The sequence below is a fragment of the Alligator mississippiensis genome, chromosome 3 (genome assembly GCF_030867095.1).
Source record: "Alligator mississippiensis isolate rAllMis1 chromosome 3, rAllMis1, whole genome shotgun sequence".
Taxonomy (NCBI): Eukaryota; Metazoa; Chordata; order Crocodylia; family Alligatoridae; genus Alligator; species Alligator mississippiensis.
Genome location: NC_081826.1, coordinates 39,949,728 through 39,964,282, shown reverse-complemented (window position 1 = coordinate 39,964,282; position 14,555 = coordinate 39,949,728). Strand labels below are relative to the sequence as shown.

Below are 14,555 nucleotides of genomic sequence, written 5' to 3'. Positions count from 1 at the left end.
AGTTAACATGGTGCATGTTGACCAGTGGCGTCACCCAGGGCTCAGTACTCAGACCAGTACTCTTTAATATATTCATCAATTATCTGGATTCAGCTGTCAGATGCAGACTGGCATCTGACACCTGGAGATGACATCAAATTATGGGGAAGTGTGCTCACGCTAGAGAGGATAGGCTGGCGAGTCAGGTCAACCTGGACAGGCTCCCAAGGTGGGCGCATCAAAACCTGAAGACAGTCAATACAGAGAAATGCAAGGTGCTTCACCTTGGAAGAAAAAACCTACATCATACTTATAGATTCAGTAGTGCTACACTCACTAGCACCTCAACCAAAAGAGACTTGGGGATCATGATTGACCACAAGATGAACATAAACCATCAATGCAATGGCAAAGCAAATAAAACTCTGGTTTATATCTACCGATGCATCTCAAGCAAGATCCAGGGGCTAGGGAAAGACGTTCAAAGCCAGAGCCTGAACTGATTCAACCTTTGCAGGTTAATCTAACCTGCCTAGGTTGAGCCAGTTTAACAGAACAGACATGCAGGCACATGCCTGCAGTTGCTCAGGCCAGGGGCCACGGCAGGAAAGATGTGAACTGGAGTGGGGGGGAATGGACAATCTGGGCTGAACTGGTCAAGGAGAGGTTTAATTCCACCCTTGCTGTTCCACCAGCTGGGACCTGAGCCAGGTCTGCTGGGTGCTCCTCCCTTGCTGCTGCAACAGCAGGGTACCATGGACCCCAAGGAAGAGGGGGGAAGACAGGAGGGCTAGTGTCCCCTCTAATCCCACTAGTAGCTAGGTCTGCCTGTCATTGCATTTGCTCCCTGCAGGGGAATAGACCCCTGCTGTCCGCTCCGCCAGTCACAGGAGGAAGGGGGAATAACCTCGTCCCTGCCCCCCACAAGGGGCCTTGCTGGTGGGTGTCTGGCTATGCTCCCACCATGCTGCTGCAGCAGGAGGGGGAAGGCCCCTTGGTGGGGGCAGCAGCCCCTGTCATAATGTGGGGGAGCACAAGCTCCTTCCCAGTGGAGGGGTCCTGCTGCAGAGCTGTGACGGGGTGCATGCGGCAGTGCCGGGGCATGGAACCCAGAGCCCTCCAAGCCCCCCACAGTGCAGCCATAGCCCACAGCACCTTTCCCCCTCCCACAGCTTGCTCTTCCTGCTGCAGTCTCCCAGATCCAGCACCAGTGCAGCGGCGCTTACCTGGGCCCGCTCGGAGGCACCATCGGGGCTCGTGGGGTCTCATTGAGCCTCTGTGCTGGGCAGCTGCCAGGCTCCGGGCCTGCAGTCCCTCTGAGTGGGCCTGGGTAAATGCTGGGTTGTGCTCGCTGACAGGGGAGGCAGCTTCCCACTGCACTCACCTTACTATCACTGAGCTGCATCCGCCAGGGGTGGCCCTGCCCCAGCAGCCTGGCCCAGCCCCACCAAGCAGCTGCCTTAGCTGGGGCTGAGTGAGGCCAAGCCATGGGGCTGAGGCCACCCCCAACAGCTGCAGCTCCATTACAGCTGCTCCCCATACCCTGGCTGGGCCGGACCGGGCTGGGCCAAGATGCACTGCAACAGCCTCCCTTCCCCCAGAGGGCGGGGGTAGGAGGAGGGGGAAGAGTTTCCCCAGCACTGAACAGATCCCCTCCCCCCCGCACCCTGCAGAGGGGAAGTGTCCCCCTCCAGGCCCAGGGCTGGGCAGCCTGCACAGAGCCTCCCATCCCCACCCCTCAGCAGTGGGGTTGAGGGAGGAGTAGGAGGAGGGGGGGAAAATAGTACCTCCCAGCATGGAACAGAGCCCCCTTCCCTGCCCTGTGGGGGAGAAGGAGGGGAAGAGTCCCCATCTGGGCCCAGGCAGCATTACATGGAGCCCCCCCTCCCCACCCCATGGTGGTTGGGGAGTGTAACAGGTGGCCCTCCTCAGCGCCATCTTCCCTGTTAATCCGCACCTTATGTGGGGTGCCCTTGGAGTCCTCATGTCCTGCCCTCTACTCAGCTGCCACATCTTGATGGAAATTATTGTTGATGTTCTTGCGAACGGGAGACTACCTATTGTCTTTTGTATGTTGGGGTCTTTCACCTCCATTGGCCTGACACCTGTCTTTTTCTAGCTAGGCCTCCCCATCTAAAACCCACCAAACAGGGTTTGACTCCAAGGCTCTAGACTTTTCTGGTGTCAAGCCTTGTTACAATTTGGCCCCCTGGTCCTCCTGGGGCTCTCCGCAGCCCTCTCACACTGTGCCTTCACTGGTGCGCGGGCTCTCCGCAGCCCTGTCTCGCTCTGCGCCTCACTGGTGCTCAGGGTCAGTGCACCCCAAATGCTACACCTTCTCTGGCACCAGGGTCAGTGCACCCCACAAATGCTGCACCCTCTCTGGTGCCGGGATCCCTTCACTGCCATGGGTCCCCTATGAGGCCTCCTCCATCCCCTAATAGCCTCACTCAAGCCACCGGTGTTAGTCAATAATCAAAAAAAGGAAAAAAATAATAACTGCCACCAACCAATATGATCAAGCAAAGCAGGTCAGCTTACATTTGCAGGGTTCGTGCTTCAGTTCCCTACCATTGGCTACAGTCCTTACTGTGGTGTGGCTGCCTTCCCTCCACAGCTTCCATAGTTCCCACCTTTGGACCACTCACCCAGCTTCTCCATGGAGCTCTCCAAGGCACTTCTTCCCCCTTTAGCTGCTGTCTCCCTTACTGCCACTATGCCCAGGGTTTTTATAGTCCTGCCCCTTCCGGTCAGCTGACTAGCTGGCCAGGTTCTGCATTTAACCCTTTCCTTACCAGCACTCCATGCCCAGAAAGTTCTGGCCTTAAAAGGGCGGACCTGCTTTCTGGTGACAGGGCTAGGGTTCCCTGTTACAGGGAGGAACAGTCGGAAGACAGGAAGGGGCCTCCATATGGCTATAGACTCAGCTTTAAATGTTTTTTCTACATGCCTCAAGGTACCAGGCATGGTTCATGAATGCTGCAATGGTGGGGTGGATGGAGCATCCCACAGGAGCATGGTGGGGGTCCCCCCGTGTATTCAGCGGTGAACCCGGAAGTGGACCAGAAGCACATGGGGCACCCCCCCAGCTCAGTGATTGACTGCAGGGAGATCCTGGGTCCCACCCCAGACCCAGGAGGTGCCAGCTGCTGAGCTGGGGTGCAGGGGGGGGTCCCCTGCACACTGCCCGGTGGACCCACAAGTGGACCTGAAGTGCTTCTGGTCCACTTACGAGTCTGCTGCTGAGCATGCTGGGACGGCCCTGCACTCTGGTGGGACACTCCATCTGCCCCAGCAGTCACCTGGTACCTTCGGGTATATAGAAAAAACATTTAAAGCTGTGTCTATGTCCGAATCATCGAATCTTTCTGAATCGATTCAGAAGTTTCCAATTTGATTCAGAGAAATTAAAGGGTCTCCTGATTTGATTTAGATTTGGCGATTTGACCACTGAATCAGGCTAAATCTCCACCGAATCAAATCACTGACTGAAGCTTGGCACAGCCCTAGTGTGCACCCCGTGCGGTGCAGCACTGCCTGCACAGGGAGCAGCTGTAACTAAGCCACAGCTGCAGGGGGTGAAGAGCAACAGAAGAGTTCCCCTCCAGGGCTGGGCATCCTCGCATAAAGCACCCCCCTCCCAGCCCTGTGGCAGCGGTGTGGGGGGAGGAGGAGAAGGAGGAGTCCCCCTCCAGCACCCCACAGAGCCCCCCTTCCCTGTCCTGGGGGGAGGAGGGTCAAGAGTCCCCCCAGTACAGAACAGAGCCCCCCTCCCTGCCCTGCAAGACAACCCATTAAGGTGAAGGGGGAAGGAAGGTTTAATTCCTTTCTCTGTCCCATCTGGTCCCTTCTGCCATGCAGCCAGGTTCTGCCAGCCCCAGGGGCCATCGCCACGGCACCCTCCCCTTTGCTCCCTGGCTGACAGGCAGACCCTGGCTGTGATGGGGAAGGAGGGGAGAATTAAACCCCTCCCTGCCCAATTTGCCTTAACAGGGACATCCTGCCTGGTGTCTTGCCATGTCCCATCCCTGCTCTGGCTAGAGAGCAGAGGGGCAGGGCCAGCCCAGCTCTGGAGCAGAGCCCTGCCCCACCCAGAGAGCATGCCAGGATGCTGGGGGAGTCTGGTTTATCTTAAACCAGCAAGGGGTCTGGGACAGACATTGCATAAACTAGTTTGAGCCAAATCAGTTAAGTCTGATCAACCATGTTTATCTGAAACTGGTTTCAGCCATTTTCAAACTGGTTTATGTGCACTGAACATCTGTTCTGCTACAGGTTTAAACCAGATTCTGATCACTTTAAACCGGTTTGTGTAATGTCTGTGCCAGGAAGTCAATCTCCCATTTTACTCGGCCTTGGCAAGGCTACAGCTGGAGTACTACATCCAATTCCAGATTCTTCTAAACACAAACTTTAGAACGGATGTGGATGTAACCCGGGTGGTACTCCAAGAGGTACCCCTCTCCAATTGAAGGGATCAAAGCAGGTGCACAAGCGCTGTGGGAGGTGTAGGGACTCTCCTCCCTCTATAGAGCAGAGCCAGACCACCACTGGGGACTTAACCATATATCTTTTAATGAGGGAACAATACTGGGAACACAACAGGCATAATCGGGGTATAGTGGACACTACAATGCCCCAAGGGGGCAGGATTCAATAAAGGTTAGACACTTACAATCATTGGGAAAAGACAGGGTTAGCCAAATATAAAACACAAGCAGCAGAGCAAACAATACTGGTTGGGGAAATATAAAGAGGCACAAAATACAAAATGTCAAAGGACAAAGAAATATAGGGCCTAGGTACCTGGAGGGGGAGAAAGGGGGAAAACACAATGGCTCCTTTCTACTGCAAGAGGAATGTCTCCTTGTTAGCTCACTCACCCCAAGTCACCAAAGCTGGGACTTGCACTCAGATATCCCATGTGGTAGGCAGAAATATTGCCCCACAGCCACCAGTGCTGGTACTGTGTTTCAAGCTGCTAGGGGTCTTGACCTTCCTGGAGCCCTGGCCTCATGTCGAGCTGCCTGGTCTCTGATTGGAGGAGCTGGAAGGTGAGCTGGGAACCCCTCAGGTCACTGCTCAGATCCTCCTGCTGGCCACAGCCTCTCGTAGGGGATCCTGGAGCCCAGCAGGAAGCCTCTCCTGCCAGTTGCATGCTGTGCTGCTGAGGGTCCAACTGCTGCCTGCAGGTCCTGTTCCTTCAGGCTCTTCTGGGGCAACTGCTTCCGCCCCGCTGGCTCAGCTCTTGCCAGCTCTTTGAAGCTCCTTCCTCATAATCCCTCACTGGTCTCTCCCCCGAGTCAGCCATGCTGCCCCTTTTATCCCCCTCCAGGTGACCCAAGGGGCCAAATCAGGGGACATGAGGGGTGAATCTCTAGGGCCTGATTGGTGAGGAAAGGGAATCCCAAGTCCTCCAATCATCTTTTGCCCTTTCAAAACCCCTGGGCTAGGTCACTGCCAGCTAGCCCATCACATGGACAAGCTTGAAACAGTCCAGAGAAGAGCCACATGCATGATTAGAGGTCAAGAGAACAGGCCTTATGAGGAGAGGCTGAGGGACATGGGACTCTTCAGCCTGGAGAAGCGAAGGCTCAGGGGTGATTTGGAGGCAGCCTATAACATCAGGAACTGGGAAAAAGTCTGTTCAGCAGGGCACCCCAAGGGAAGATGAGGTCTAATGGTCATAAACTGCTGGAAGACCATTTTAGATTGGACTTCTAAGGAAAAACATCGTCCAAGTCTTAAAAAATAAATTGATAATGGCTTTCCTTTTAGGTATGCTGTAAAATAGATAGGTACAGACTCTACAGAATGTAACTCTCTCTCTTGCATCCAATTTTTTACTAGCAGTTCTTACTAAGATCTGAAGATTCACTTCTTCAGATCTTAGTAAGAACTGCTAGTAAAAAACTGGATGCAAGAGAGAGAGAGTTACATTCTTTTATAAAGAAACAACCCCCCAACAGTGGAGCAGAGTGCTAATTTAGTTTACTTAGGTTCCCTGTGGAAATTATACTGACAGTTTCCCTAAAGTTTGGCTTCATGATGTCAAATGCTATGGGCCAAATCCTGTGCATAGTCAATCATAATCTTTGCAATTCTCCTTGGCTTCAATTACAGGTTATGGATACCCTTTTTTCCCCTTACTGCACTTTCTTTCCATACATGCCTCTTACATTGCTGTTTTGAGCAGATTCTGTCAGCTTCATTTCCAAGACAAACAGGTTTGTCCCAGTGCCTACAGGGTCTATTTAGTTTAATTCCAGTCAACCCTAATTGCTTTGCATCACTTTGGGCCACACTGTTGTATATCAAGTCAAGGCATTAAGCTGTATCATAAGGATAAGCACTGAATGGCTATAAACTTGAGCATTTGGGAGAGAACTCTGTGTCCAAAACTGTTACATTTACATTTTATTTAATGTTACATTTTTATGGAATACTTCCTGAACTGCCATCTGTGTGAGGGGAAGAAAAAGTATGGATATATGCTAAAACTTCTCCTTTTGCAGAACCTAGAAAAGAGAGCACACCACATCTCTACTTCTTTAGCTGAAACTGTAAAGATGCTAAAATAAAAGAGATCCTTCAAATCCTCACCATGTTTCTTGGTGCCTCTTGAACCAACAACAGATGAGAAGAGAGAAGTGCTGTAGTAGCCCAAGTGTTGCTATCACAATGTTCTTCCCATGCACAGATGTCAGATAGCTGGTGACATGAAGGCAGCCATGGATGACAGAGAAAGAGAAACAAAAAGAAAAAAAAATGTTTTCATAATGCAGTGTATCTTAATGAAGAGAATGCATTTTAGGACCAGCTACATCAAGGTTACATTACCACCCATCCTTTCTGCACTACGATTTTATGTGCAAGTATGTTAGCTGTCACATCATAATAATAGATCTTTTTCCTAGTTTAGATAGATATAAATAAATATCTATATCTAGAAGGATAGGTAGATATAGATATAAATTGAGAACAATGTGAAGCCAGTGAGAGGAGCTGGAGAGGGAGTCATGGGGGAAGCCAAGAAAAAGCAATTGGGAAGGAAGGTAGCCTTAGAGGAAAAGAGTTGATAAGAACATGATAGGAATGAGAGAGGAAGTGTGAATAACTGGAGGGACATATTGTTCGTTTGCACAGTGTAAATCAATCCATTTTACCTGAAAAAGTATGCTGTGAAGAAGTTCTAAAAACTGCTTTGAAATAGCTAGAGCTGGCACACATCAGTCAGGGAATCTGTTTAAACTTCATTAGATGGAACTGAATTTCTTTTGTATTCAAAACGAGTTCAGTTAACACAGTTTAATTTCCATTGCTGATGGAGCCTGAGAGAGGGGAAAAAAGAAATAAAAGGAAGATGAAAAAGATAGAAAAGATATGCTGAAAAACAGTCAGACACAGAAAAAAGGTGAAAAAAAATGAGTAAAAGAATAAAAAAAACACGGTAGACATAGTAAGTTTCTATATTAAAAAAATTAAAAACATATTGCAGCCAGAATATTAGTTACTATCTACTTGAGTAGTAAATTGCTTATACCATGACTCAAGCACTAGTAACCATGAAGTTTATACAGAACACATGCACAAAAGTATCCTTGCTTTTCTTTGTGTTATATCTATGAAACACAAAAGCAATTTATCTGACATGTTGTCATATCTTCTTGTGCTTTAAACCTGTTGAAAATGAGAAAATTAAGCATTTTTATTTAATTTGTAGAAGGGTTTTTGACCTACTACCTATGAGGAATTTTATTATTATTAAATTTTCCTGCATTTATTGCTGGTATCATTATAAACAATGTATTCTACTTTGTACATTTTTTCTGTTTTTTAAAGTTAACACATCAGGTGATGTAAGAGAAGTGTGTGAAACACATGGCATACAGGCCATATCTGGCCTGCAAAACCATGTTGCTTGGACTGCAGGGCTCCCAGAGGGCCCAAGAACTAGGGGTGGGTCAAGCAGGGGAAGGGCTTGCCACCAAAATCTGGGGCATGGAGCCTTGTTGGAATCACATGTTGGTGTCAGGGGAACAAGCACTAGCTGCTTTTCCCACTGCTGTCATGGTGGAATCTACATCTGGCCTGAGTGGTGGGGTGAATTTGACACGTCATTCTATAAGAAGTGACGTGCCTATTTTTATTGTCTAAAATATGAGCTCAAAGGAGCGTTTTTTTCCTATATTATGGGACTCTTTTTGAGAATTAGGAAGAAAAAACTGTGGGAACCCTTGCCTCAGACCTCCAAGATAATTTCTTAAGGAGATCTTTACCCACTCTGCTGTTAGGCTAAAAATATGTTACAGTTTTGCTTCTTGATATTTTGACACCTATGGACAAATTTCTCCCTATTAAATTCTGTGGAGTTGATTTTTTGTATCTTGTTGAAGGCCTTGAATATCTTGGCTGTGAGCCTGATGTTTCCTAGTGAATGATATGGCATTACACAAACTGATTTTTTTTGACCATGCCATTTTACCTAGGTTGTGGTATGCCAAATTATCTGTCACAGATGGGAAAACACATGTGAACAAGTATAATCCATTTATTAGTTTATGGTTGCAAAGTCCTCCAGGGAGTGTACCAAATCCAGAATGCTGGATTTGGTATTTCAGAGCGTGTGTTTAACAAAACAGTTGAGATGGCTCAAATATATAGTTTATTCCATAGTATAAAGCATTCCTAATAGATATGAATATTGACAATTTTGTAGTCTACAAATCATTGATCTGTAGGGAGCAAATGTCTCACCTTTGGATAAACACTATGAGATTTTCAAACACAAATGTAGCAGACATGTATTTGCTTCTAAATGGTTGTATTGAAGATTGTCTGTATCGGTATAACCCAGATGGAGAACCGAAAGATGATAGGAAGCCTGATTAGTTATTTCACTTTTTAGATGTTGATATCTAAGGGCAAACCTAAGTATCTACATATCTTTCGGAAATGACAGAGGCAGTATTTAGGGCTGCGTGAAGCTTCAGTCCCTGATTTGATTTGGCAGAGATTCGGCAGCCGAATCTCTGAATCCAAATTGAATTAGGAGACCCTTTAATTTCTCCAAATCGAATCAGTACCCTCCAAATCAATTCAGAGAGATTCGGAAAAATTCAACAATTCGGCCATAGGCATAGCTTTAAATGTTTTTTCTACATGTCTCAAGGCACCTGGTAGCTCATGAATGCTGTGATGCTGGGGCAGATGGAACGTCCCACAGGAGCATGGGGGGCTCCCCAGCACACTCCCCGCTGACTCGGAAGCAGACCAGAAGTACTCTGGTTCACTTCCAGGTTCACAGCCCAGCACACAGGAGCCCCTCCCTGCACTCCTGTGGGATGCTCCATCAACCCTAGCATTGCAGCATTCACAAGGTACCTTGAGGTATGTAGAAAAAACATTTAAAGGTGTGTCTGTGGCCAAATCGCTGATTCTCCGAATCAGCATTGAACCTTCAGATTCAGATTTGGTGGAATCAAATCGGGGACAGTGATCCGAATCAAGTTACTATCCACAATTCAGGCCAGATCCGAATCCAAATTCAATATGGCCTGTTTCACACACCCCTACTAGTTGTGCATGTATTTGCTGTTTCTGATAGGTGTTTGAGACTGAAAACCTATATTTACAGAAGAGTGTCACAGGCAGGGTCCTACAGGAGGGCCGTGATCTCCTCAAGGCCCCCTCCCTGTGCCAAGTCAGCCCAACGTCACCCTCAGATTCTCGCCCGCCACACCTTTGATGTTCACATATGTTAGGGAGGCTGCCTTACGTCTCCTTGGACATGGTTATTTCTGGCCCTGTGAACTCCCAGACTCTTCGTGGGTCTCACTCTACAATGGGTGCTTTAGGGGCACCTAGCCTTATGGGCTATGCATGGCTCCAACCACCCCTTATACCACGCCCCAAGCCTCGCAGCTGGAATAGACGTTGTTCGGTCTCTCTCTGTCTCCTTCCGCGCCCTCTCTTGGGGGCCTTCTCTGCAACACCACCCTCTCTTGGGGGCCTTCTCTGCAACACCACCCTCTCTCGGGGCTCGCCAGCAAGCTGTCCACTTCTCTGGGGCTTGCCAGCAAGCTGTCCCCTTCTCTGGGGCTTCTCCTCTCTTTTGCAGCAGAGAGCTCCTTCTTCTTGGACTGCTGGCAAGGAACTGCTTCTGGTCTCCTGCCTGTGATTTATATAGGAGCCAGGCCCTGCCCCTTTCAGTCAGCTGACCTCCTGGTTGCCCTGGCAACCCACAGCTGGGGTCCTTATTCCCTGCTAGGGCTCTTTCCCCGGCAGTTTCCCCCTTTAGGAACAGGGGGCCTCAGTGCCCTGTGACACACCTCCCCGCTTAATATCCCGACTCACCGGGGTGGATCTTCACTCTTGTCAGGTGTTGCCGCATTCCGTGGCTCTTCTCGGCCTTTTCTCCCGACACCCGGTAGCTCCAACGTAGGAGGCAGAGGTTTTCAGGCACCTCCTCCTCGCCTTTTACCCGGGGCGCACCATGTGGGATTTTTCGGGAGTTACCCCACCACAGGTAGTCCCCCCACATTAGCCATCCCTGGTAGGGAGCAATCCAGGCCTCTTCTCTTTTCCTCCTTCACCACCCCATCACTATGAAGACAAAGTCTCCTCTCTTCCTGGGAGAGCTGCCTCCTACTACTTGGGTGTCTCATCCCTTTTCATGCGTCTCAGACCTCCTCTTCTTTGTGCCCCTTGTAACAAATCCCTTCTCTCCTTGGTTTCCTGCCAGTCCCTGAGCTTTCCCCACAGCTCCCACTGCACCCTAAGTGCTCGCCGGGCATCTTCCACCCTCCAAAATTCTATTTTTCCCTGGCCAGTGGATCTTTCGCCAGGCCTTGTGTATACCTTTACAAATGCTACTCCCCTGACTCTGGCTTCAACTATTTTTCTCAGGGTCCACCATCTGACTTGCCCTGGCAGGTTATTAACATAAACGCATGGCCGTCTTCCTCCCCTTTGTTCTTTCTCTAATCGAATTACCTTTGTTGTTGAGGAACCTTCTGCCTCCTTAGTATGGCCTGCAGTCTGGGTTTGGCACGGTCTCTGCTTCTGTGCAGGGCTGGGTATCTCATCTTTAGGGTAGAGCTTGGAACGTACTTCTCCTCCCCCCTTAGTTTCCTTGGGATTTTGGCTCCTCCAGTCCATCTCAGGCCTTTGGACCTATCTTTGACTTAGAGGTTCTGCTGCTCTCTCTCTTTTGGAACCTGCCCCTTGTCTATTATATTCCAGAGCCTGGGCCATCTTTGGTCGCTGGCCTTCTTGTTTTATCTGTCCCCCCTTCTGAGTGTGAACAAGGTAGTTTAGGTCCCTGTTCTTATCTCTTCTACTGACCGGCTCACTCTTTTGTACTGCTGCCACATTTCCCTTGTCTACTTCCCTCTGTTGCACCCGTTTTGATATTGCCAATATCCCCGCATCATAGCAGCTGGCAAATTTCTCTAGTTTTTCTCTCAAGCAGTTCATTTCTCTTGTGTACTGGTTCACCCACTGACCCCATCTCCGATCTAGGCCCTCCATGACTGTGGAGATGATCTCTCGCATCCTCGTGAGGTTTACCCCCGAGAGTGCCTCCATCCTTGTATTCTTTTCCTGCTGTCCTGTTTCCTCTTCTTCTCTGGGATTTTCCAAGCCCACCGTACTGGGTTGCTCCCGATATCTCAGGACCTTTAGGAGCCTGGGCTGCGCAGTCTTTAACAGTTTTTCTGTGTCTATTAAAATCTCTTTCAAGCCTTTAGACTCCTTAAGGTGCTCCTCGTATCCTGCCTTAATCTTGGATGCATGTTCCTCTAACCGGCTGCTTATTGTGGTCAGTCTCTCGCTTTGTATTTGAGCAGCCTGTACTGGTTGTTGTTCGATCCTCTCTCGCAATGCCAGCTCCCCGGCTGTGCTCTCCTTTAATAGGGTCTTCAGGGACTATATCTCTTTCCCCAGTTGGTCCTTTTCTTTTTCTACCTTCTTCCACTGAGCTCGTAGCTCTACACACTCCTCTGTTCTGGCTCTTACCTCTGTTTCAAGAGACTGCTTCTGCTCTTGCAATGCCTCGTGCATTGCTTCCACACACTCCCCCGTTTGAGCCTTTAGTCCTGCTTCCGTCTGGGTCACTGTACTTGTTACCTCCATCTTCATCGACTCCCCAGAATCTTGACCTTTTGCAGCTATCTGATTGCTTGTTGCCTGTAGAGTTTTATTCTCTGCTTCCAGGGCCTGAATCCGCTGCTCTAAAACTTGCCTTTGAAGCTGTAACTGCTCCTTCTCGGCATTTGTCATTGCTTCTTTAGCTGAGCTGTCGTCTAGGAGGGTTTTAAGGGACCGTACCTGCTCTTCCAAGTGGTCCTTTTCCACCTCCACCCTTTGCAATTGGGCCTGTAACCCCTCTTTCTCTCTCGCCCAGGACTCTAACTCCTTTTCAAGGGACAAGTTTCGCTCATGCAGCGCCTCGTACCTTGCCAGTTGGCTCTTACTTTTTCCATTTCCCGGGTGACTGCCTTGCCTGTTTCTTCTTCTTGGGCATGACTTTCAAATAGCTTTTTCCGCAGCCCCTGTGCTAGGTGTTCTGCCTGTATGCACCTCTGCTGCCAGTCTTCCAACTCATCGTGCAATTCATTTATGCAGTCCTCCTGGCTGCGGACTTCTTTCTGCAGGAAACTGACTAGGCTTTTTGACACCTCTAACTCCCGTTGCATCTCCTTTGGTTCTCCTGCCTGGGTTGTGTCGGTCTCAGTTGACTTTGTCCTCCATGTTTCCATCTCCTTCTGCATCTCTTGCAGCTTCTCTCCTCTCTGTCTGCTCCTTTTGGCCTCTTCTGCCATAAGCCGTTCTAGCGCTCGAGTCCTCTCTGCCTCTGTGGCAATCAGGCGCCTAATTTCTTTGGAACCTCCTTCCTTTCTCCCTGCTTGTACCCGCTGTTCTAATGCAGCGGCCTTTGCCTCAGCCTGCTCCTTCTGGGATTGGGCTACCTCTAGCTCCCACTCTAGCCGTGCAATGTTTTCCTCTAATTCACTCACTCATAATAGCCAGGCAAAATTCTCTTGTTTCAAGCTCTCTATATCCTCTACTCCTGCCATGGTTCTACTTTTCGTCTTAGACCAGACCGAACGTCTTCTCTTCTATGCTTTCTAACAGCAGTCTCTTCTTTGATCTGGGCTTGCCTTCTCAAGCTCCCAATCTCACTGCCTTGCCTTTCTGTGAATCTGTACTAGCCCTAAGGTTTGTCTCCCCTTCTGAGGGACATGGGTTCCTTCCCTGTGCATGGCCTTATGTTCCCGGCCAATGCACCAATTTGTCACAGGCGGGGTCCTACAGGAGGGCCGTGATCTCTTCAAGGCCCCCTCCCCATGCCAAGTCGGCCCAAGGGCACCCTCGGATTCTCGCCCGCCACGTCTTTGATGTTCACATATGTTAGGGAGGCTGCCTTATGTCTCCTTGGACAAGGTTATTTCTGGCCCTGTGAACTCCCGGACTCTTTGTGGGTCTTGCTCTACAATGGGTGCTTTAGGGGCACCCTAGCCTTATGGGCTATGCATGGCTCCAACCACCCCTTATACCACGCCCCAAGCCCCGCAGCTGGAATAGACATTGTTTGGTCTCTCTGTCTCCTTCCGCGCCCTCTCTCAGGGACCTTCTCTGCAATACAGCCCTGTCTCAGGGGCCTTCTCTGCAACGCTGCCCTCTCTTGGGGCTCGCCTACAATGCCGCCCTCTCTCAGGGCTCGCCAGCAGGCTGTCCCCTTCTCTGGGGCTCGCCAGCAAGCTGTCCCCTTTTCCGGGGCTCGCCATGCCCGCTCTGGGCTTTTCCACAATGCCCCCTTCTCTGGGGCTTCTCACCTGCCCTCTCTGGGGCTGGGGTCCATGCACCCCGAATGCTTTGGGGTTCACCAGAAGGCTGTCCCCTTCTCTGGGGCTTGCCGTGCCCATTCTGGGGCTTTTCCACAATGCCCCCTTCTCTGGGGCTTCTCAATTGCCCTCTCTGGGGTTGGGGTCTATGCACCCCAAATGTTGCACCCTCACTGGCGCTAGGGTCCTCACACTCCTCTGTGAGTCCCTTATGAGGCCTCCTCCAACCCCTAATAGCTTCACCCAAACCACCGGTGATAAACAACAACACAACAGAAACTCGAGTCTCTTGGCTATAACGTAAACATAAGCCACCTGGCTATAACAACACTTGGCCTACCAGGGTTCTTCATCCCACAGCTGTATCATGTGCTGCTCTTTCAGCAGGCTTCTCCTCTCTTTTGCAGCAGAGAGCTCCTTCTTCTTGGGCTGCTGGCAAGGAACTGCCTCTGGTCTCCTGCCTGTGATTTATATAGGAGCCAGGCCCTGCTGCTTTCAGTCAGCTGACCCCCTGGTTGCCCTGGCAACCCACAGCTGGGGTCCTTATTCCCTGCTAGGGCTCTTTCCCCGGCAGTTTCCCCCCTTTAGGAACAGGGCACTTCAGTGCCCTGTGACAAAGAGGTATGGCATAAGTAATGGCTGTATTGTTCCTTAAGTACATCTCAATTGAGACCCGAATGGCACCTGAATTGGTGAAAGAAATGGTTAGCTTCAGGGCAGTTTTAAACC

At 50.0% G+C, this 14,555-nt stretch overlaps 1 long non-coding RNA gene across 1 annotated transcript; it reads right to left on the bottom strand.

Annotated features, from left to right (window-relative positions):
* Positions 1–5,830: 5,830 nt before the first annotated feature.
* LOC132249067 (uncharacterized) lies at positions 5,831–14,283 on the bottom strand. The gene is made up of 4 exons (XR_009460455.1): positions 14,167–14,283; positions 7,146–7,310; positions 6,583–6,690; positions 5,831–6,497 (listed from the first exon to the last, which is right to left on the bottom strand). It is a non-coding gene; the product is annotated as an uncharacterized LOC132249067 (long non-coding RNA).
* Between the last annotated feature and the right edge of the window lie 272 nt (positions 14,284–14,555).